Below are 23,161 nucleotides of genomic sequence, written 5' to 3'. Positions count from 1 at the left end.
TGACAGCTCAGAGCCTGGAGCCTGCTTGGGATTCTGTGTTTCCCTTTCTCTCTGCCCCTCCCCCGCTCGCACTTTCTCAAAAATAAATGAACATTAACAAAATTTTTTTAAAAAGTTAACAGTAACTGAATGGAGGGTACTTTCCTAAGAGCTCTACCTGCCGTATCTCATTGAAGCTTCACACTCCTTTGACGCACTTAGATTAACTCTATTTGAGAGGTAGAACCGAGTAATAGAGATCCTAAATCACTTGCCCAAAGTTTTGCGGCTATAAAGAGTAGGGTTCTCAACTCCAGAATCCGTGCTCTTAAGAACTAGGTTATCCTGATTGTACAATTTGTGTTTCTTCACTTATTGAACAAAATGGCACATAACTTGTTCTAATTTTAAAAGTGGGCGCATTAAGTTTTTCACGATACTTTATATAAAAAACAAAATTGTATCCCTTTGATGGATCTACTCGATTCGTTGTTTTTGATCGCCACATCAGAGAGAAAGGAAATTAATTTTGAAGCCTACGCTGCGTTTTTCCAGTGAGCGGACTTCTTTTGTCCCATATCGGGTGGTCTTCAGGCGAAAATACAAAACAAATCGAGAAAACACGCTGACCGCAGCCAGAAGACCCGGAGCGGCTCGGCGTCGGGCGCTGGCTTTGCCAGGGATTCAGGGCTCCGGGCTCCGAGGCGCATTGACGGTGGGCGTGACGGGAAGGACCTCGGGCCATTCCCGGAGCGCTATGCAAATGACATGTAAATCAGCGCGTGTGAGCCGCTGCCGGCCGTCCGAGTCCGATCCCGGGCACCGAGCTCTCAGTTCTCGCACACACGCGCATTCGCTCTTCGCTCTCGCACTTGCTTTCTCGCCGGCGGCTCACCCCTGTCCCATCCGGCCCGCCCAGGACGCGCCTCGTCGTCTCCCCGGCTGCAGGGTCGGCTGCCCGCGGCTGAGCGAGCTCGGGTCCCGAGCCGCGCGACTGCAGCGGGGCGCCCTCGCCAAGCGCGGTGCCTTGGCTACCCGGCCGCCTTCGCCGCGCGGGTGAGTGAGCCCGCCCCGTGCTTTTGTCCCGGCGCGGCCCCTGGGAGTCAGTCTCTGAGGGTGGGGTTCGGGGGTTGGGACCCTTGTTGGGAAGCCTGTCCCTGACTCCCCAGTTGTAGAGGGGCTGCTACGTGCAGCAAGGAGGATTTTTTTTCGGGGCGAGGGGGAGCAGCGTAAGGGAACGACCGCAGTGACTCCGGACAGCCGGGAGTTTTCTTTTGCGGAGTGAGGTCCTGGGGAACAGTGATACGGTGGTCTGGACAGGCGTCTTTCGAAAGGGGGGTGCCTTTGCTTTTAGGTGTGCTAATCGCCGAAGCCCTCAAGGAAGAAGGGTGTGGGCTCATCTGCCAGTTCCCAGGGTGCCACGTGAAGGTCCTCCCAGCCCAAACGTGAGTCTGGGAAGGTGAGGCAGTAGAGGCAGCCGCGGGGTCCCAGGCAAAATTGGCGCTTCGGGCATTGCGGTCTTGCTTTCTCTCCCAGCTACTTTCTCAAACTCCTCCCCTCCCTCTTCCTCGTTAGCTTCTACTGGGGTTCTGTGGTTGAAGGACCCTTGTTTGCAGATCATTGCGGTTAGAGAGTTTTGGATAACTAATTCCCAGGACGCGTTAGATGTCAGTGGTTGATGTAGAACTCTTCCTTGGAACTTGTGACTACTAGCACCCTTCAAGACCCAAAGGACTGTTTTTAGGGGTGATACTACAGATGGGAAGATGGACTGATGGGGAGAGGTTTACTAGGCCTTCTTTGGTTAGGGGACATGCCCTGTGTATCATAACCTGAAGGAGAAAGACCCAGGCCTTTGGGACCTAAAGAAGGGTAAAAGTAGCTATTTCAGTCCAGGGAATTGGGTCGGGGTGTGGAGTACAGTTGGGCAGTGGGCATGGTGCCAGGCCCCAGGCCACTGTTTTTCACTTTCCCTCCTCTCCCCAGGTGCCAAGAGCAGTATGTGAAATGTCCCCATCCCCCTCACCCTCCCCTCCCCCCTCCAGGCTTTAGGTGCTTGCCCTAGAACTGCATTCCTCTTCCAAGTGGGGGTATGGTTTCTTCCCGGACAAGGTAAAATCCTTTAGGTCAAAGTGAACAACTTGTTAATAAATTATCTCCAAATGGGGGGCTTGAGAGGACCATTGGGGAATGCTTGACACTTCAAAGCATCAGGTATCCACAATGCAAGTCTCTGGGGGAAGTGTAGGTGCTTGTGCTAACCTTATTGGGTCCCTAAAGGGCATTTCGGGTTCTAGTAAAATAAAGTTTTTGTTTTTATCACCTTCTTTCCCTGTCTTTTCTTTTCCCTTAAATTCTTGACCTCCTTCCCTTCTCTCTTCTGTGAGCCTTTGTCTCTTCCCCACACTCCAGGGTCTGTGGAGTCTGATGCTGTGGCACCACAGTGCCCTAGGCCAGCTTGGAATGTTCCCTCCTGGTGAGGTTCCCCCTTTTCTCCCACGCTCAGTGGACCAGGGTCCTTGAGCCAGAGCAGGTAGGGGTCTGGGGAGTTGGTTCTAGGTGGGGAGTGACTGGACACTGGATGCTGGATTGGGTAGTGGGTACTCTGGAGGTGTCTTTTTCCTCATTCACTGATGATGCAAAATGATGCTCGTTCTCACACACCAGTAGGCATGAGCCTGGAGAACCACCCCACAGTGGTGAAGGATTTGTGCTGGTCCAGCCTCCTTCATTTGGTTTCTTTTGTGCAATAGCTAGCTAACTGAGGAGGGGGCTAGCTGGGGGCTTATAATAGTTTTTCCTTGTGTGAGGTTTGCTGACCCCCTCAGCAAGAGACTGTTTTCCCAGGGGCCAACAAGATGTGGGAGGAGTCTTGATCCTGGTTAGGGGTCTTCACCAGTCTCAGAGGAATAGATCATGAACACTCTGGGGTCATCATGTACTCAGTGTCCACAAGAATGACCCCTAGATTTTTTCCCCCAAAATGTGAGTCAAGTCTGTGAAACTAGTTGGTTTTTTGGCTCTTGGCCTTTTAAGGGGCTCAGAATGCAGCCCAGAATGTAGGTACGGGTCCAGGTAACCCATGAACACGTGAAATTTTATTTAGTATCTTTCTGGAAACAGCACTTCTTGGTATTCTGGAAATACACACCAAGCCCACTTGGAAGCCTGACTGCCTTTACCCCAATTCAGACCAACACAAGCAGGTTGGAAAATTATTCATTCTTGAAAGCATCCCATCTATCCTTTCTGAAATGTAGTAGAATTTAGAGAACAAGCCTTAGAAAATAACTTTTCCCCACAGAAGATGTCTTTGCCTATCTTGACTGTTGTGTCACTTTTCTCTGACCAACAGAAGGTGCACCCAGAGAAGCCTAGATAGGACCATTTGTGTGGGAAATGTACAGGTGGACACTTGGGTGGCATGTAGGCTCAGACTCAAGCAACCATCCAGCATTAATCCAGAGTGAGGACATCGCACATGTCACTGGGATAGGTTCCCATGCCATGTGACTTTTGCCCCCTTTCCCTTCACTCCTCCCATCTTCTTGCCCCACAAGCACAGAAAGTGAATGTGCTGGGCTAGGGTCTGCTGAGCCAGCCACTCACCTCTCCCACCTGTGCCATTCTGCAGATGAATTCCTGTTTCCTTATTGAGTTTTGGCTTCGTATCTTTCCATGTGTTTTAAGTCATTGTATCAAGAAAATGCAATTCTTACAATCTCAAGGTTAGCAGACCTCAGTGTTTGTCACTACACCCGGGCAGATGCATCCTTCCTGTCTTGTATGCACCTGCTGAGGCTCTTGTAAAATGGACCGTGACAGCCAGCCCAGTGGGGCTGGGGCAGGAAGAGGACCAGTAAGAATAGGTCTCTGTTTGCAGCTAATGGGGATAAGGCTGAATTTCCAGATGGTCACACCACCTTATTTTCATTGTCCTCCTGCCCACTGTCCCTTGGTGTCTGAGGGTGAATGCCCACAATGGGCACCTCACTAGGAAGCTGTGGGAATTTTTATGTAGATCCAGCTTCTTAGATTTCCCACCATTGTCCCCATCCCCACCCCCCCCCCCCCCATTGGTACTTCTGTCCCCTTCCTCCCCTCCTCTCTTCTTCTCCTGGGCCCTGAGTGCAGAGCCCTCTGGAGACAAAAAGGATGATGAGAGATTCCTTTTTAGATCTCTTTACCCCCACCTCTACTCTCGGCCCCCAAATCTGATGCTAACTTGTTAATCTGGGATCTTATGAGTTATTTCTCATAATCTTGTGGGAACCAAACTCTTACGTTATGGATTTTCATAGTTGAGGATGCTTTTTATTTCTTTATTTTCAGGACTGAGATTTCTAGTACAGAGTAGCTCTCCTTCAGATTTCTGGCAGGAGGAAGCAGCACAAGGGTAGAATGTGAACTTTGGCTTTAAACTTGGGTTCAGAGCCATCCTGTTCCCTTACTGGCTCTGGTTCTTGACCATGGTATTTAACCTTGGTGAGTGACTTCAGTTTCCTCATCTGACAACGAGGGTAGTTATAAAAATTAAATGAATATATGAATATAAGAGGCACAAAACAAGGAATAACTGTTACCATGCAAATTGAGTAGTGTTCTCTTTATAGAATGACCTATACCTCAGCCAACAAACATTAATTACTGGACCTGCCCTCCATCTGGCCCTGTAGAGGTTTATGAAACAAAGGTAGTATGCCCAAGAGACTTTGGGTCTCTTTGGGGGAAAAGCTAACATTTACAGAGAAATTAGAAAACAGACAAGTTCTGTGGCACAGACTCAATCAGGGGAATTAAGGGTGGCCAAAAATTCAGGGCTGGAGTGGTCAGGAAAGGCCTCAAAGATGATGAGGTAGGAGGGTGGGCATGAGCAGACCCTGAAGGGAGAGTGGGTACTGACCAGGAGAGAGGAAGGTGGGATTACTTGGCTCTAGTGTCTAGTGTCTGAAAGCTCCAGCCTCTCCTTTGTGGGAAGCTGGTGCCACACCTTTGACCCTGCGGTGAGCTTTCAGCCATGCAGGCCTGCTTCTGAGATTTCTTTGGGGGATGGTTTTCATTCCAGGCTTGTTTTCCCTCTGCTGCACAGAATATTCCTGGAAAATTTTTGTTTTAATTTTATACTGAATCAAAAATGATGAGAGGCAAATCCACAGCCAGAGTGAAAGCCCAGACCCATGAAAGACTTTTGGGTTCCCAGGGCTTTGTGTTCTTTCCTTGTGATTCATTTATTGTAGCTCATTTCCTGGTTCTGGAATGGCAGGCATTGGGGCTGGGGGAGACCAGTCCACCTGATCCCTGCATTATATTGAGGTGGAAACCCTGGCCTAAGAGGCCAAGCAATTGGGTGGCAGAACTGGAAGCAGCCAGTGTTCTTATCACCCCAATCTGATGGAGGATGGTGATGGGGTGAGAGGGCCTGATCTAGGCAGTGAGTAGGAGTGGATGCAGTTTGGTTCCGTCATGTCCACCTGGTTTTCCAGAGTCTAGAAGGCCACCTTCCTTGGTCTAAGACTTGGTAATGGGGTGAATTGAAGTGTTCAGCAAAAGATTCTAAGGGATTTCCCATCTGCTGCTCTATAAGAAGGCACTTTCCACTCATCTACCTATTTTTTGCAGTTATGTCTTTATGGTTAGGTATAACCATTCTAATTCTTCTCCTGAACTTTATGCATTTTTCTAGCTGAGTGCTAAGCCTAGTCATAGAACATGCCTACAGTGGACCTATTCCTACCCTTCCCCATTAACCAGGTTAAGTTACTATTTGATATTTTCATATTAGTGTCAACAGAGTGATCATTTCTGTAGCCACTTGGTTGCTAACCTTGTGGAAATGAATATGTAAATAAGGAGGCAACAGGTTGTTTCAGAGTGCCTGGAACTTGCCTCTCACTACCAAAAGCTATTGTCTTCACAGTAGGGCCTCATGGTGGGCATGATAAAATTAATGCAATTGCTACTGACTTTACCCCATGGCATTTCAACCAGTGGTGTTTTGGGGAGTTCTAAGGGTTTTTGTTGTGATTGGACAGCCACCTAGGGCCCCTTCTGATCATAGATGAACGCAGCCACCTCAGGCCCTCCTCCTATGGGCCCTCTGGTTTTCCCAGACAGAGAATCCCTTGGTTTTATTTTCATATTGTTATTGCTGCTAACCAGACCTTCGCTAACTCACACTTGGAGTATTAACTACAGCCTCCCTGTGGCACAAATACATTTTACACTTGATAAAAAGCCCAGCCTGACTGCCTCACTCCACCTTCAGAAACTTTCAGTGGCTCCCCACATTTTACAGTACCTGAAGTTCAGTGGCTTCCATAATCTGACCTCAAAACCAGAGAGACTGATTCACTTATTGTCCTTGAAGCCAATGTATACACTTTCTTCTCTGCTTTTGACTATGACTTAATCCTCTTCTGGAATATTCTTCACTTGCCTCTTTGAGTAACATGTCCTATCCTTAAATATTTGCTCAGGGAATTAATTAAGTTCCCAATACCTGTCAGGTGCTGCCCCAACATGGAAGCTGACCTCTTTAGCTTCAAGTTCTTGTTTTTGTTCCAACTTCTGTGGCAATGAGTCTCTGCAAAATTCTTTTGGTGGTGATATATCATTTATTATTATGGAATGTTTTTATCTTTTGTTTTCATTTTTTTTTCCATGGTAAATTTTAGATCTATAACTACATTGAAAAAACTTCAAAGGAAGGACATGCCTAATGCCTTTATTTTCTCATGGTGGTGGTTCCAGAACTAGCTGATAACAAAATCCCTTTGGGAGCCTTGTTTGCAAAATAATGCATGCCTCCCCTGTGGAGTCAGGGAATCTTTGTTTTTCCAGAGCTTCCCAAGTGTTTCTTGTGTCAGCCAGATTTGGGAATCAGTTTAGGTCAATTTTTCATTGTATAATTATTTCTTTGATTTATATATTAGGAAGGATTCTTTAAAATTAATAGAAACCAACTCAGGCTAGTTGATGAGGAAAAGAAACGTAATAATAGTTGTGTGGTAAAAGGAGATGACATTGCATATTTTCTTGATTCCAAGTTACCATAGGCTGTAAGACATTTTATAGTTTCTTAGGAATAAAGCACGTTCTTTAATATACACAATTTTAGAAATTTTCTAAATTACAATATGCCTTCATTCATGAAACTGTCACTTTCTTCATCATTATCACGATGAAAATACTGACTGAGCTCCTTCTGAATTGTGTTGGTCTATTTCAGTTACACATGATTTCAAGATGAAATGCTGTTTTTCATAATCTGTGCTCAAGAGTTTTCAATGTTCACTCCTTCTTAAATTCCTGGGTTAACTTCTTAGTCATGACATATACATATAGTTTTTAAAAAATACCCTGTTGGCTTTGATTTGCTAATATTTTATTGGGTTTATTGCATTTATGGTCATAAGTGAGAAGCATAGCTATAGTCTTTTCTGTCCTTGGCCAATTTCATATGTGACCACAATTTTAACATCTTAACCCCTTCAGGATTAACAGAATAATTCTGAGGAATGTTAAATTATACCAGAATTTTATCTACACTTTCTTTAGGTCAAACTTACAGGTTTTATTAGAAGTAAATAATGTTGCTAAAAGTTACATATCTTCTGACAGTTAACCAGAAGCTTTGAAAAACTTATTGTTCAGTACCCAAATGATCATGTGTTGCACATGATCAGTTCACATTTTCCTAGCTTTGAAAAGTCTATACTTTATTCTGATAAATTTGGCAGTTCTTACTGCTGTTTGATTCCACTGCTTGACAGGTGGTAAGCATTATTTTAGGTATGCAATAACTTTTCTTTTCAATGCTGCATCATGATGAAATCTCTTTAGAGACATTTTTTTTCTTTTTCATTTTAAAAAATTTGAGGTATAATTTACATGCAATAAAATTCACTCACTCATTGTGAATTCTGAATTTTGACAACATATATAGTCATATAAGCACCATCACAGTCAAGGCGCAGGAAGTTCCATTTCCCAGAAAATTGCCTTTTGTATTTCTTAAAATTTTTTTTTATTTTTCGAGAGAGGGAGAAAGCATGTGAGTTGGAAAGAGGGGCAGAGGGGGAGAGAGAGAGAGAGAGAGAGAGAGAGACAGAGAGAGAGAGAATCTTAAGCAGGCTCCACACTCAGTGCAGAGCCCCACCTGGGGCTCGATCCCACCATCATCCTGGGATCATGACCTGAGCTGAAACCAAGAGTTGGATGCCCAACTGACCGAGCCACCCAGGCACCCCACCTTGTATACGTTTGTAGTCCAACTGGATGTTGAGTTATTCTGAGGAGACTCAAGGAGCCACTGATCTTTTTTCTGTCCCTGTGGTTTTGCCTTCTTCAGAATGTCATTTAAATGGAGTCGCATGATATGTAGCCTTTTTAGTTTGCCTTCTTTTACTTAGCACAATGCGTTTGAGATTCATCCATGTTGTTGGGTGTATCAGTAGGTTGCTCCTTGTTGTTGCTGACTTTTATTTCATTGTGTGGATGTACCACAAGAGATTTATTCACCAACTGAAGGACATTGGGTTGTTTCCAGTTTGGGGTGATAATGAATAATTCACTATAAATATTGGTATACAGGTTTTTATGTGAACATAGATTTTCATTTCCCTTGGGTAAACACCTAGGAGTGGGATTGCTGGTAGCATGGTAAGTGTATTCTAATAAAATGTCCAACTTTTTTCCAAAGTGGCTGTACCATTTTGTGTTCCCACTAACAATGTGCGAGGGTTATAGTTTCCACATCCTTGTAAGCACTTAGTATTTGTCAGATTTTAAACATTTTAGATATTCTAATAGGTATAGTTTTTTCATTGTGGTTTTAATTTCCATTTCCTTAATGATGTTGAACATCTTTGTTATTTGGCCTATTCTTTGTTATTTGTCTTTTTTGATGAAGTGTCTGTTTAAATCTTTTGCCTACGTTTTATTGGATTGTTTCCTTATGGTTGAGATTTGAGATATAATTCTTTTATATTCTGAACGTGAATCTTTTATCAGGTACATGTTGGGCAAATATTTTCTCATTGTGTATGGCTTGTCTCTTCATTCTCTTAACAATGTCTGCTATTGCCGAGCAGAAGATTTTAATTTTAATGAAGTCTAATTTATCAATTTTTAAAAATGTATTCTTTTGGCATTGTGTCCAAGAACTGTTTACCTAATTCAAGGTCATTAAGACTTCAATATTGTATTTGATTTTAAGTTTTTATTTTAATTCCAGTTAGTTAACATACAGTGTTATATTAGTTTCACATATACAGTATAGTGACTCAACAATTCCATACATCATTCAGTGCTCATTACAAGTACACTCCTTAATCACCATCACCTATTTCACTCAACCCCCCAACTCCCCTCAGGTAACCATCAGTTTATTCTCTATAGGTAAGAGTCTGTTTCTTGGTTTGTCTCTCTCTCTCTCTTTTTCCCTTTGCTTGTTTGTTTTGTTTCTTGAATTCCACATATGAGTGAAATCATATGGTATTTGTCTTTCTCTGACTGACTTATTTCCCATAGCATTATACTCTGTAGCTGTATCCATGTTGTTGCACATGGCAAGATTTCATTCTTTTTTATGGCTGAATAATATTCCACTGTGTCTGTATACCACATCTTCTTTATCCATTCATCAGTCAGTGAACACTGGGCTGCTTCCATATCTTGGCTATTGTAAATAATGCTGCTATAAACACAGGGGTGCCTGTATCACTTTGAATTAGTGTTTTTGTATTCTTTGGGTGAATACCTACTATTTACTAGTAAATACCTAGTAGTGCAGTTGTGGGATCATAAGGTAATTCTATTTTTAGCTTTTTGAGGAACCTCCATACTGTTTTCCACAGTGGCTGTACCAGTTTGCATTCCCACCAACTGTGCGCAAGTGTTCTTTTTCTTCACATCCTCGCCAACACCTGTTACTTCTTATGCTGTTGATTTTAACCATTCTGACAGGCGGAGGTGATACCTACTTGTAGTTTCATTTGCATTTCCTTGAGGATAAATGTTGATGAGCATATTTTCCTGTGTCTTTTGGCCATCTGGATGTCTCCTTTGGAGAAACGTCTTTTCATGTCTTCTCATTTTTTTAATTGGATTATTTGTTTTCTGGATGTTGAGTTGTATAAGTTCTTCATACATTTTGGATGTTAGCCCTTTATTGGATATGTTATTTGCAAATATATTCTCCCATGCTGTAGGTTGCCTTTTAGTTTTGTTGATTTGTTTCCTTTGCCATGCAGAAGCTTTTTATTTTGAAGTAGTCCCAATAGTTTATTTTTGCTTTTGTTTCCCTTGCCTCAGGCATCGTATCTAGAAAAAAATTGCTGTGGCTGACGTCAAAAAGGTTATTGCCTGTTTTCTAGGATTTATGTGGCTTCAGGTCTAACATTTAGGTCTTTAATCCATTTTGTATTTATTTAGGTGTGTGGTGAAAGTGGTTCAGTTTCTTTCTTTTGCATGTTGCTGTCCAATTTTCCTAATACCATTTGTTGAAGAGAGTGTCCTTTTCCCATTGGCTTTCTTTCCTGCTTTGTTGAAGATTAATTGACTATATAGTTATGGGTTTATTTCTGGGTTTTCTGTTCTGTTTCATTGATCTATGTGTCTGTTTTTTGTGCCAGTAGCATACTGTTTTGATTACTACAGTTTTGTAATATAATTTGAAGTCCAAAATTATGGTGCCTCCAGTTTTGTTTTTCTTTTTTTAAGATTGCTTTTGCTATTTGGGGTCTTCTGTGGTTCCATACAAATATTAGGATTGTTTGTTATAGTTCCTTGAAAATGCTGGTGGTATTTTGATAGAGATTGAATTAAATGTGTAGATTGCTTTGGGGACTATGGACATTTTGACAATATTTGTTCTTCTAATCCATGAACATGGAATATCTTTTTATTTCTTCGTGTCATCTTGAATTTCTTTCATCAGTGTTTTATAGTTTTCTGAGTACAAGTCTTTCACCTCTTTAAGTTTATTCCTAGATATTTTCTTGGTTTTGGTGCAGTTGAAGTGGGGTTGTTTTCTTAATTTTTCTTTCTGCTGCTTCAATATTGGTGTATAGAAATGCAACAGATTTCTGTACATTGATTTTGTATCCTGTGGCTTTACTGAATTTATTTATCAGTTCTAGCAGTTTTTTGGTGGTCTTTAAGGTTTTCTGTTCTATATATGGTATCATGTAATCTGCAAATATTGAAAGTTTTACTTCTTCCTTACTGATTTGTATGCCTTTTATTTCTTTGGGTTGTCTGATTGCTGTCTAGGACTTCTGGTACATGTTGAATAAAAGTGGTGAGAGTGGGCATCTTTGTCTTGTCCCTGATCTTAGGGGAACAGCTCTCAGTTTTTCCCCATTAGAGATGATGTTAGCTGTGGATTTTTAACATACGGCCTTTATTATGTTGAGATATGTTCCCTCTAAACCTACTTGTTGAGGACTTTTATTGTGAATGGATGTTGTACTTTGTCAAATGCTTTTTCTGTGCCTATTGAAATGATCATATGTTTCTTACTTTCTATTACTGATGTGATCTATCACATTGATTGATTTGTGAATATTGAACCCCCCTTGTATCCCGTAAATCCCACTTGATTGTGGTGAATGATTTTTTTTTTTTAATGTATTGTTGGATTCGATTTGCTAGTATTTTGTTGAGGATTTTTGCATCTATGTTCATGAAGTTATTGGCCTGTAGTTCTCTTTTTTAGTGGTGTTTTTATTTGGTTTTGGTATTAGAGTAAGGCAGGCCTCATAGAATGAATTTGGAAGTTTTCCTTCCTTTTCTATTTTTGGAATAGTTTGAGAAGAATAGGTATTAACTCTTGTTTAGATGTTTGCTAGAATTTGCCTGTGGAACCATATGGCCCTAGACTTTTGTTTTTGGGGAATTTTTGACTACTGATTCAATTTCTTTGCTGGTTCAATCTGTTCAATTTTTCTATTTCTTCCTATTTCAGTTTTGGTAGTTTATATGTGTCTAGGAATTTCCCATGTCTTCTAGCTTATCCAATTTATTGGCATATAGTTTTTCTTATAATTGTTTGTATTTCTGTGGTGTTGGTTGTTATTTCTCTTCTGTCACTTGTTATTTTATTTATTTGGGTTCTTTCTCTTTTTTTCATATTAAGTCTGGCTAAATGTTTATCAATTTTATTGATTAAAAAAAAACAGATCCTGGTTTCATTGATCTGTTCTTTTACTTTTTTTTTTGTTTCTATATCATTTATATCTGCTCTAATCTTTATTATATCCTTTTTTTCTGCCAGTTTTAGGCATTGTTTGTTGTTCTTTCTGTAGCTCCTTTAGGTGTAAGTTTAGGTTGTTTATTTGTGATTTTTCTTGCTTCTTGAGGTAGGCCTGTATTGCTGTATACTTCCCTCTTTGGACCACTTTTGCTACATTCCAAAGATTTTGGACCATTGTGTTTTCATTTTCGTCTGTTTTCATGTACTTTTTAATTTCTTCTTTTATTTTCTGGTTGACTCATTCATTATTTAGTAGCGTGTGTTTTAGCTTCCATGTATTTGTGGTTTTTCCAAAGTTTTTCTTGTGGTTGACTTCAAGTTTCATTGCACTGTGGTCAGAAAAGATGCATGGTATGACTTCAATCTTCTTGAATTTGTTGAGGCTTGCTTTGTGAACTAATATGTGATCTACTCTGGAGAATGTTCTGTGTGTACTTGAAAAGAATGTGTATTGTGCTGTTTTAAGATGGAATGTTCTGAATATATGTTTTAAATCCATGTGTTTCAGTGTGTCATTCCAAACTGCTGTTCCCTTGTTGATTTTCTGTTTAAATGGTCTGTCCATTGATGTAAGTGGGGTATTAAAGTCTGCTACTATTATAATATTATTATCAATTGACGAATTCCTTTTATATTTGTTATTAACTGTCTTATGTATTTGCACGCTCCATGTTGAGTGCATAAATATTCACAATTTTTCTGTCTTCTTGTTGGATTATCCCCTTTATTATTATGTAGTGTTCTTCTTTGTCTCTTGCTACAGTCTTTGTTTTAAAGTCTATTTTGTCTATGGGGTACCTGGGTGACTCAGTTGGTTAAGCATTCTACTTCAGCTCAGGTCATGATCTCACGGTTTGTGGGTTCGAGCCACATGTCAGGCTTTTTGCTGACAGCTCAGAGCCTGGATCTTGCTTCAGATTCTGTGTCTCCCTCTCTCTCTGCCCCTCTCCCACTTGCATTCTGTCTCTGTCTCTCTCTCAAAAATAAATAAACATTAAAAAAAATTTTTAAGTCTGTTTTGTCTGATGTAAGTATTGCTACTCTGACTTTTTTTTTGACATCCATTTGTACGATATATGTTTCTCCATCCCCTCACTTTCAATCTGCAGGTGCCTGTAGGTTTAAAATGAGTCTCTTGTAGGCAGCAAATGGATGAGTCTTCTTTTTTTATCCATTCTGTCACCCTATGGTTTTTGATTAGAGCATTTAGTCCATTTACATTCAGAGTGATTATTGAAAGATATAAATTTATTGCCATGTTAGTATTTATTTTGTGATTATTTTTGAAGATTTTCTCTGATCCTTTCTTGTCTTTCTCTCTTTCATGTTTTACTGATTTTCTTTACTGATATACAGTAAAACCTTGGTTTGTGAGCATAATTCTTTCCAGAAACACGCTTGTAATCTAAAGCACTTGGATATCAAAGTGAATTTCCCCATAAGAAGTAATGGAGACTCACATGATTTGTTCCACAACCCAAAAATATTCATATAAAAATGATTAAAATACTGCAATATAATACAAAATAATAAAGAAAAATAAACAAATTAACCTGCACTTACCTTTGAAAACCTTCGTGGCTGGTGTGAGGGAGAAAAGAGAGAGGAGGGTTATTGTGTAGGATGACTTTCACTATCACTAATGGAATCACTGCTATCTGTTGGCTCAATGGAATCTTTTCCTTTTCGTGCAACTTTAACAAGGAACTTATCCAGTGACACTTGCTTTTGCCTCCTTTTGAGGATTTCACGGAAATGTGACATTGCATGGATGATCACCCACAATCTCGCAGCACACACGAGAGAGAACCATTGGCTCAGTTGTGATCATGTGATGTTGTTATCACGTACTACTCATATTTCAAGACATAACTCATTTATCAAGTTAAAATTTATTAGAAATGTTTGCTTGTTTTGCAGAACACTCACAGAACAAGTTACTTGCAATCCAAAGTTTTATTGTATTTGAATTTCTTTGTTTTTATTCTTTGCATATTTATTAGTGGTTCTTGATATATGGTTAACATTAGGTTTATATATAACCTCTCCTGCATATAGCAGTCTATATTAAATTGATGTTTGTTTAAAGTTGAACCCATTCTTTACTCCTCTCCTCATATTTTAGGTATATGTTGTTATATCCTTTTATTTTGTGAATTCTTTGACTGATCTTTTACAGAAATATTCACTTTTACTGGTTTGGTGTTTCCTGTCTTTATACTGTCACTTTTGTTTTTCCCTTCCACTCAAAGAGCCCCCTTAATATTTCTTGCAAGGCTGGTTTAGTTCATGAACTCCTTTAGTATTTGTTTGGGAAACTCTTTATGTCTCCTATTTTGAATGATAGCCTTTTTGAGTGGAGTATTCTTGGCTGCAGATTTTTCTCATTCATCACATTGTATATATCATGCCACTCCCTTCTGGCTTGCAAAGTTTCTGCTGAAAAATCTACTAGACTTAGGAGTTTTCCCTTGTAAGTTATTGTTTCCTTTTGTGTTGTGGCTTAAAAATTTTTTTCTTTATCACTTTATTTTACCAATTTAATTACAATATGTCTTGCTGTGGGCCTGCTTTTGTTGATTTTGATGGGAGTTTTCTCTGCCTCCTGGATCTGGATATCTGTTTCCTTCCCAAAATTAGGGAAGTTTTCAGCTATTATTTCTCCAATAAATTTTATGCCCCCTTATCTCTCTTTCCTCCTTCTTGGACTCCTATAATATGAATGTTATTAATGTTTGATGGAGTAACTGAGTTCCCTATGTCTGTTCTTATTTTGCACAATTCTTTTCTCTGTCTTTTGTTCAGCTTGATTACTTTCCATTACTGTGTCTTCTAGGTCACTAATTCATTCCTCTGCTTCTTCCATACTGCTGTTCATTCCATCAAGTGTGTTTCTCATTTCATTTATTGAGCCCTTTATCTGTGCTGTTATCCCTTACTTCTGTGTTAAGGCTGTCACTCATGTCTTCCACTCTTTTCTTAAGTCCAGTGAATATCTTTATGATCATTACTTTATTACTTTATTTATTTGGAGAGCATGAATGGGGGAGAGGAGCAGAAGGAAAGAGAGAGAAAGAATCCCAAGCAGGCTCCACACTGGGCATGAAGCCCAAAGTAGGGCTCGATCCCACAACCCTCAGATGATGACCTGAGCTGAAATCAAGAGTTGGATGCTCAACTAATCTGAGCCACCCAGGCACTCCCTATGATCATTACGTTAAGTTCTCTATCAAGCATATTACTTATACTTGTTTCCCTTAGATCTCTGGCTATGTTCTTGTCCTGTTCTTTCATTTGTGGTCAACTTCTCTGTCTTCTCATTTTGTCTAAGTCTCTGTGCCTAATTTATATTAGGAAGATCAGCTATGTCTCCTGTTCATGAGGGTAATGGCCTTATGAAGAAGAGGTCTTATAGTGCCCTGCCATGTGGTGTCCCTTGTGCTCCAGGGCCTGGCACTTTTGGGAATATCGCTAGTTTGTGTGGTATGTGCTCTGCTGTTTTGTCCTGGCCGCTTTATCCTTCAGGACAGTCATCTGCAGAAGCTGTCTTTGCCTGTTATGGGCAATGTTTGGTCCCTGCCCTGAATGTGGCACATTTTAACTACGTGTGCTCTGGTCTGTGTTTGAAATGAGACGTGTTGCCACTGCCACCAGAACCAAGCCTTTGTAGAATATCTGTGTCAGGAGACACGGTGTGGGTAGGTGTTTGGGTAGGTCTTCTGGGGGAGGGTGCCCTCTGTGCTGGGACTGAGGCAAGAGTGACTGGGAAGAGCGGTTCACCTGGAGTTCAGAGGGAGGATACAGGGCCTGGTGTAAGCAACTTAGGTAGTGTGTGTCAGTGCTGCACTGGTGCCTGCAGGTGTATTTATGCTGAGGGGCAGGACAGGGAAATGTGCCAACTAGTTCCTTTGTTCCCAGGTAGGTTTCTCTGTGAACACTGCCTTTCTGGGACTATGCTCTGAAATGAGCGAATAACCTCCCCACTGTGTGCCCAAGGCGTTCTTCAGATTGCTGTTTCCATGCTGTATGTCCTCAGGTTGTTTGCCTGACTTTTCTCCAAGAGCAGCACAATGCCCTTCCGGCTCTATCCCAGCCATGCCCGCTGACCTTTAAAACTCCAGGCTTAAAACCTTGAAGCCCTGCTGGTTTCAAGAACTCACATTTGACCCCTCTCACTTTCCAAGCCAATTGCCATGGGGATTCATTTTCCCTGTGTACTCCCCTGTGTGCCAGTCTGTCTTTCACTCTTCTTTGTGAGTGTGGCTCCCTCCCCACTGCAGCAGCCATGATCCATTTCTCTTCCAAACATGTCTCTGCACTTCCTACCCTTCTCAATATGGCCTCTTCTCTACCTTTGGTTGTGGAGTTTGTTCTGCCAGTCTTCAGATCAATTTTTGGGGTATTTAAGATGATTTGATAATTATCTAGTTGTATTTGTGGGACGAGGTGAGCCTAGTGTCTTCCTACTCCGCTGCCATCTTCTGATCTCTCCCTCCAGTGCTTTCTTTACCACTGCCACCAGAACTGAGTCTTTGTAAAATTCCTGTGTCGGGAGACACGGTGTGGGTGGGTGTTTGGGTAGGTCTTCTGGGGGAGGGTGCCCACTATGCTGGGACTGAGGCAAGAGTGACTGGGAAGGGTGGTTCTTCTGGAGTGCAGAGGAGGGTTACAGGGACTGTGGAAGCAACTTAGGTAGTGTGTGTCAGTACTTCACTGGTTCCTGCAAGGGTGGGCAAACTTATTCTGTAAATAGCTGACGGTAAATATTTTCAACTCTGCAGGCTGTACTACCTCTGTCACAAGTATTGATTTATGCTACTGTAGCAGGAAAGCAGCAATAGATAATATGTAAATCAATGGGCATGGCTGTGTTTCAATAAAACTTTGTTTATAAAAAATAGACAGCAGGCTGGATTTGGCCATAGTTTGCCTACCCCTGCCTTAGTTAATGGTGAATTGCATTGACTGATTTTCAAATATCGAACCAGCCTTGTGATCTCTAGATAAACTCCACTTAGTTTAGAGCATCTGGTCTGTATCTGGCCCGGTCTTTGTTTCTTAGCCTGTGTTGTCACTGAGCTGGGCACTTCTCAGGAAGAGGGCCTCAATAGGATCACCTCTCATCTCCCATAAAGCATATATTGGGTGGCTCTAAACCATTAATGGCTGGATAGAAACAACTATGCATGTCGGTGGTGCCTCTGCCAAACTCCCTTTACAGTTATGTCAGGGGCCCAGAGGAAATGGAAGTTGTGTGGAGGAGTGGGGCCCAAGTGCTGTCACTGCAGGTACAGACTCATCTCTCATTTTGGAGGAAACATGACCTAAGTTTGGTCTGTGGGGCAGTGCTTCCTAATTTACTCTCCTTTTCCTGAGGGTTGTGGTTGGCACAGTGGCTGCCAGACCCGGGAACTCAGGCATCCAGATGCCGGTCCATTGCTGTTGTTCCAAAAGGGCTTGACTAATCCCCTTTCCTGGGCCATGGTCTCCTGCAGAGGGGTGTCTCTATGTGTGTGAGAGGTGGAGTAGGAGGGCCTGGCCCACCTGGCTTCTGAATGTGAACACTCCAGACCTACATGTCTGTGGTCAGCTCTGTGTTGACCACATAGTGCTGTGGTGGCAGGGTGCACCAGACAGATATTGTGCAGGCATATTGTAGAGTCCATCTCAGCTACTTTTCTTCATTGGTCGGGAGAGCTGGATGCATGCTGGATGGGAAGAGTCTGGGCTTTGCAACTAACAGACACGGATTTGAATCCCAGCTCAACAACTTATTAGACGGGTGGCCCTAGGAAATTATTTAGCTATGCTGAACTTTCATTTACTCATTTCTAACATGGAGATGCTCACAACATCCCAACATTGTGAGGTTTATAAGAGGCTCCTCATTCTCTCTCCTGTGCTGGGGTAGATATAAAGCAGGATATTCTTTAAAGGATATAAAGCAGGGAATGTGGGCAAGTCTATGGAGAAATGTAAAACAAATTGCAAACATGATGGGAAAATCCACTAGAAGACTAGAGTGTGGAGAGAGAGTGTCAGTCACTTTCTCCCTCCTCAGATATTTCTGGACTGGAGGGTGGGTAGGGATGACTCAGGAACCAAGTCTCCGATTTTGCTCTGGAGCAAGGAGGGGCTAACTGCCAGGTCTGGGTGATGCCCTGGATTCTTTGGTTTTTCTGCCTTTCTTTATTCAGCCTAACTCACTGGCATGGCAGTGAGATAGTGGGACTGTGCCAGACTCTGGTCAATGGAACCAATTGCAAAATTGCCTGGGATCTGATGGTGTCAGGTCCCTAGGACCTGGTGACAATAGAAGCCCTCCTTTATACATGTATAGGCTCTCACTGCTGGCAGAACAGGTTCACACCATCCTTGCAACCACCCAGTGAGGGAAGGGTGAGGAGAGAGAGCCCTCTCCAAATGCCCTCAGAACCTTCCCACCTTTTTGTGTGCTCTGGGGTCTTTGCATTCTTCCTTTCTTGCAGAAAGTCAGTGAACTAATAAAAATGCTGCTTCCAGGTCTAGTTTGCACACCTTCTGCACACCTTCCAGGTCTAGTTTGCACACCTTCATCCAGTATGACCTCACCTTAGCTTGATTACATCTGCAAAGACCCTGTTTCCAAATAAGGTCACAGGGAGTTGGTGGAGTTGAGTTCAACATGACTTTTTGGAGGACACGGTGCAACCCACAACAGAGGAGTTAAGAAGAGAAAATGGAAAATGCCCATTTAGTAAATGCATACCAGGGCATTTGCTAAAGAGAGCTCATAAAACTTTTTTGGGTTCACAAATTAGATAAGGTTCCAAATTTGTTACTCTGAGATAACTTTATATTGTTGTACCTGAAAACACCATTAAAACACAGAACTGCTTACAACACCCCTGTTTTAAAAAACAATGTTGATTCTCTTCTACATAAAAGATACCATTTCTTTTTTAAAATTTATTTATTTCTATATATTTTTAATTTTATTTTTTTAAATTTACATCCAAATTAGTTAGCATGTAGTGCAACAATGATAAAAGATAACATTTCTAACTGTTCAGCCCGGCATGCAGAATAGGCTGCAGTTTAGACTCCTGCCACGTAAGATAGTTGGAGTTACCACCGAGTGGCTGTAAGTACTTTTCATTTGGTAATGCTTTCAAGTTTGCCTAATGTTTTCGCACATTTTGCACTCAATCTTTGTCAATCATTTGGAATTATTCTTGTTCCCATTTTATGGCTGGTGAACGTTTAGGAGAATTAAAAACAACTTGCCCAATTTCACATGGCCAGCAAGAGTCATGACTCTAAGCAGAGGGCATAAAAGAACAGTCACTTGCCACTTTCTAGCTGTGTGACCTTTCAACAGGTTTCTTTATCTCTAAAGTGGGGATAAAACAGATACGTCATAATGTTTTTGTGAGGGTAAAACCAGACGATCCAAGTGAAGTGCTTGACATAGTATATACTGCCTGCTGTATACTGAGGGCTCAGGAAATGTTAGGTGTTATTATGGTACTCTCTTTTAACTGTTATGTACTTAATGTTTCCAGTTTTTATCCCACTGTTGTAACATTGCTATAATTATCTTTGGGAACATGGTTTATTTTTTTCTGTTGTGTCATTTCCTTGGATTATATTCCAAAAGCAGCATTACCATGTCGAAAGGTATGATCCTCTTGGTTTGCCTTTGTTCCATGTTGCCCAATAGCCTTTTAGTGGGATGATTCCCATTTAACAGGCCATTACTAGACCCATGAGAGTGAGCTATCTCCCATGGGTGGTACTTCTCAGAGGGCCCATCAGTCAATCTTCACGAGGGTTGAAAACAGATCCTAGACTGGTTGGAGCCAAACCTTATAAAATAAGTTGCCCCTGCAAGACACAGCAAGACACAGACCAAGCTGGTCAGCAAACTGTACTGAAAACCCTGGGTATGGCTGGCCTCTTACTGGCTTTCTTCCGGGATCTGTGGGAGGTCTTTGCATATGCACTGCAGGTAGATATGAAGGAGTGGGGGAGGCAGGAGCTGCTTCTGAGCTGTGGGCCTGGAAATGCAGGGAGAAAGGCTGTGTATCTGTAGACCATGGGTGGCTCCAGACTTTTTATACAGGAGGGTATACAGTTTCTTAGTATTGCGATAACAAAAGTACCACAAACTGGGAGGCTTAAAACAACAAATTTATTCTTTCATAGCTATGGAGGCTAGAAGTCTGAAATAAAGTGTCAGCAGGGCCATGTTCCCTCTTAAGACCCTAGAAAAGAAGACTTCCTTGACTCTCTTAACTTCTGATGGTGTGCTGGCAATCCTTGTCATTCCTAGGCATTCTTTGGCTTGTGCATGCATCATCTAATTTCTGCCACCATCTTCATATGGCCTTCTCTCTGGGTCTGTATCCAATTTTACTCTTGAAAGATGCCAGGCATTGGATTAGGACACACCCTCATCCAGTATGACCTCACCTTAGCTTGATTACATCTGCAAAGACCCTGTTTCCAAATAAGGTCACAGGGAGGTGGTGGAGTTGAGTTCAACATGACTTTTTGGAGGACAGCGCAACCCACAACGGAGGAGTTAAGAAGAGAAAATGGAAAATACCCATATTCCATATCACAGACTGCACTGTGGAGGGGGTTCTGATGAGATGTTAAGGGAGTGGTAGTAACACTGGTGGGAATGCTGGCAGTTGTCCAGGGCCAGTGCTGCTTCTGTTCTTGGATCCCTCCCCGCCTTCCCACTGAAGATTGGTTTCAGACTATGTCTGGTGACTGCTGTGGGGGATCAGGTGCATCTGGCCGGGGTGATGCAGCCAAGGGAGAAAGAACTTAGTTACTAAGCAAACATGGTTCTCAAGGAGCTGGTAGAGAGAAGGACTAAGAGCACAGGACTGGGCAGAAGTGGAATCATGTTAAGTCTTAGACCAGCTGGAACATCATGGCTTCAGCTTCCTCACTGAAAAATAAGGGGACTTGGAGGGTCCTTCTCCTTTGGCATCACGTCATTTTTTTAATTAATTTTTTTTTAATGTTTATTCTTAGACAGAGACAGAGCACAAGTGGGGAGGGGTAGAGAGGGAGACACAGAATCTGAAGCAGGCTCCAGACTCAGAGCTGACAGCACAGAGCCCAACATGGAGCTCAGACCCACAAACTGTGAGATCGTGAACTGAGCCGAAGTCAGAAGCTCAAGCAACTGAGCCACCCAGGTTCCCTGGCATCACATCATTCTTATTTGAGAGTTGACATTTTAGAGAAGCCCAAGCTCCTTCACCCTAAGGATTGTTGTGAGATCTGTTTAGGCGATAGGGTGTGAACAGCTGACACGGGAGGGGTGCTTGGCTGGGGACAACCAGAGGAGGCCTGGTATTTCCCAGCCCAGGCCTCCAACAGGACTTTATTCAAGTCACCTTCCCCATGGCCGCTTTCCTGGCCCCTCTGTCTAAAATTTCAACCCCCCACCCCTGATATTTCATGTCCCCGCTCCTGGCTTTTATTTTTCTCCTTGCACTTAACCCCTGTCCAGCATGATTTGTTTTTTGCCTATTTGTCTCACTCATTGTTTTCTCTACTAGATGGCAAGCTCCTGGAGGGCAGGAATTTTTATGTAATGCCGTAACAGTGACCATCACAAACTGGACACTCAATACATGTCTGTTGAATGTTGAATAAATGAAGATATTGTAAACTTGATAGAGGAGATAAAATTGTAAAAGGGATATAATCTTGGGAGGGTGTCATTCTTTGTTGGCTCCAGGCCCCCAGCCTAGACTGCTCAGGGCCCTGCCATGAGTAGCTTCTGCTTTTGAATCCATTTACTGGTATCACAACATTTATCCATTACTGGTAACAAAACACCCCCAATGTTAGCAGCATAAAATAGCATTCGTTTTGTTATGTCAGGAGTTGTGTGGGTCAGGAATTTGACCAGGACACGGTGGGGATGGCTTGGGAAGATGTGAATGGCTCTGGTGCCTCAAATGGCTAGGAGCTGGTATCATCTGGAGGCGGTTTCACTTACAGTCTGGTGCCCAGGCTGAGGCACATTGAGCCAGAGCGCCCACCTGTGGCCTCTCCTTGTGGCTTGGGCTTCCTCACAGCACAGTGACTGGGTTTGAAGATGAGTGTCCCCAGAAGGAGATTTAGAAAATGAGCATTCCATGAGAGCCAGGTGGAAGCTGTCTGGTCTCTTATTACCCGACCTCAGAAGTCACATAGTGTCCCTTTCACCATATTCTTTTGGTGAAAGCCATCACAAGCCTGCCCAAATTCAAAGGGGAGGGAACATAGATTCTCCCTACCTCAATGGGAGGAGTGTCAGAGATTTTGAGGCCATGTTTTAAAACTGCTACAGGGAGGGGCACGTGGGTGGCTCAGTCTGTTCAGTGTCTGACTCTAGATTCTGGCTCAGGTCATAATCTTGTGCTTTGTGGGATTGAGCCCCACGTGGGGCTCTGCGTTGACAGCGCGCAGCCTGCTTAGGATTCTCCCTCCCTCTGTCTCTGCCCCTCCCCTGCTTGCGTTCTCTCTCTCAAAAATAAATAAATAAATGTTTAAAACTTCTACAGATATTGTACTACAGTCTCATCGGCCTCAATCTGGAGTGAGCCTTGAGCAAAATTTCTGCCACCTTTGCACCAGAGCTTACTGTGAATTATGACTATTCTTCGATCTCACCCTTTCACTAATTGAGTTTCTTCAGGACTCTAATAGAGTCCTGTTGTTTTACCTTTTTTGCAGCCCATAGCAGATTATCTGGTACATTATAAGCACTTAGCAAGTGAGTTAGTGAATAATGAATGAACAAAGGGAGTAGGTGCTTTCTGTGCTGCATAGCTCTGTTGAGTATCTGCAGGAGCCTTGGATCTTGTGTCTTTCTGGGCCAAAGTTTTTTGTTTGTTTTTTAATTTTCTAGTTAAATTCCAGTTAGTCAACATA

General features: G+C 42.3%; 1 protein-coding gene across 2 annotated transcripts in view; it reads left to right on the top strand.

Annotated features, from left to right (window-relative positions):
• The first annotated feature begins 816 nt into the window (after nucleotides 1-816).
• Nucleotides 817-23,161, top strand: part of MYLK (myosin light chain kinase) — a 276,342-nt gene continuing 253,997 nt past the window's right edge. For both annotated transcript variants that reach the window (XM_053220952.1, XM_027061019.2), the window contains exon 1: nucleotides 817-1,035. The gene's annotated coding sequence lies outside the window, so the exon portion shown is untranslated. The remainder of the gene's footprint in view (nucleotides 1,036-23,161) is intronic.

The sequence above is a fragment of the Acinonyx jubatus genome, chromosome C2 (genome assembly GCF_027475565.1).
Source record: "Acinonyx jubatus isolate Ajub_Pintada_27869175 chromosome C2, VMU_Ajub_asm_v1.0, whole genome shotgun sequence".
Lineage (NCBI taxonomy): Eukaryota > Metazoa > Chordata > Mammalia > Carnivora > Felidae > Acinonyx > Acinonyx jubatus.
Note: the sequence above shows the minus strand (reverse complement) of the source record. Positions and strands in the feature narration are given on the sequence as shown.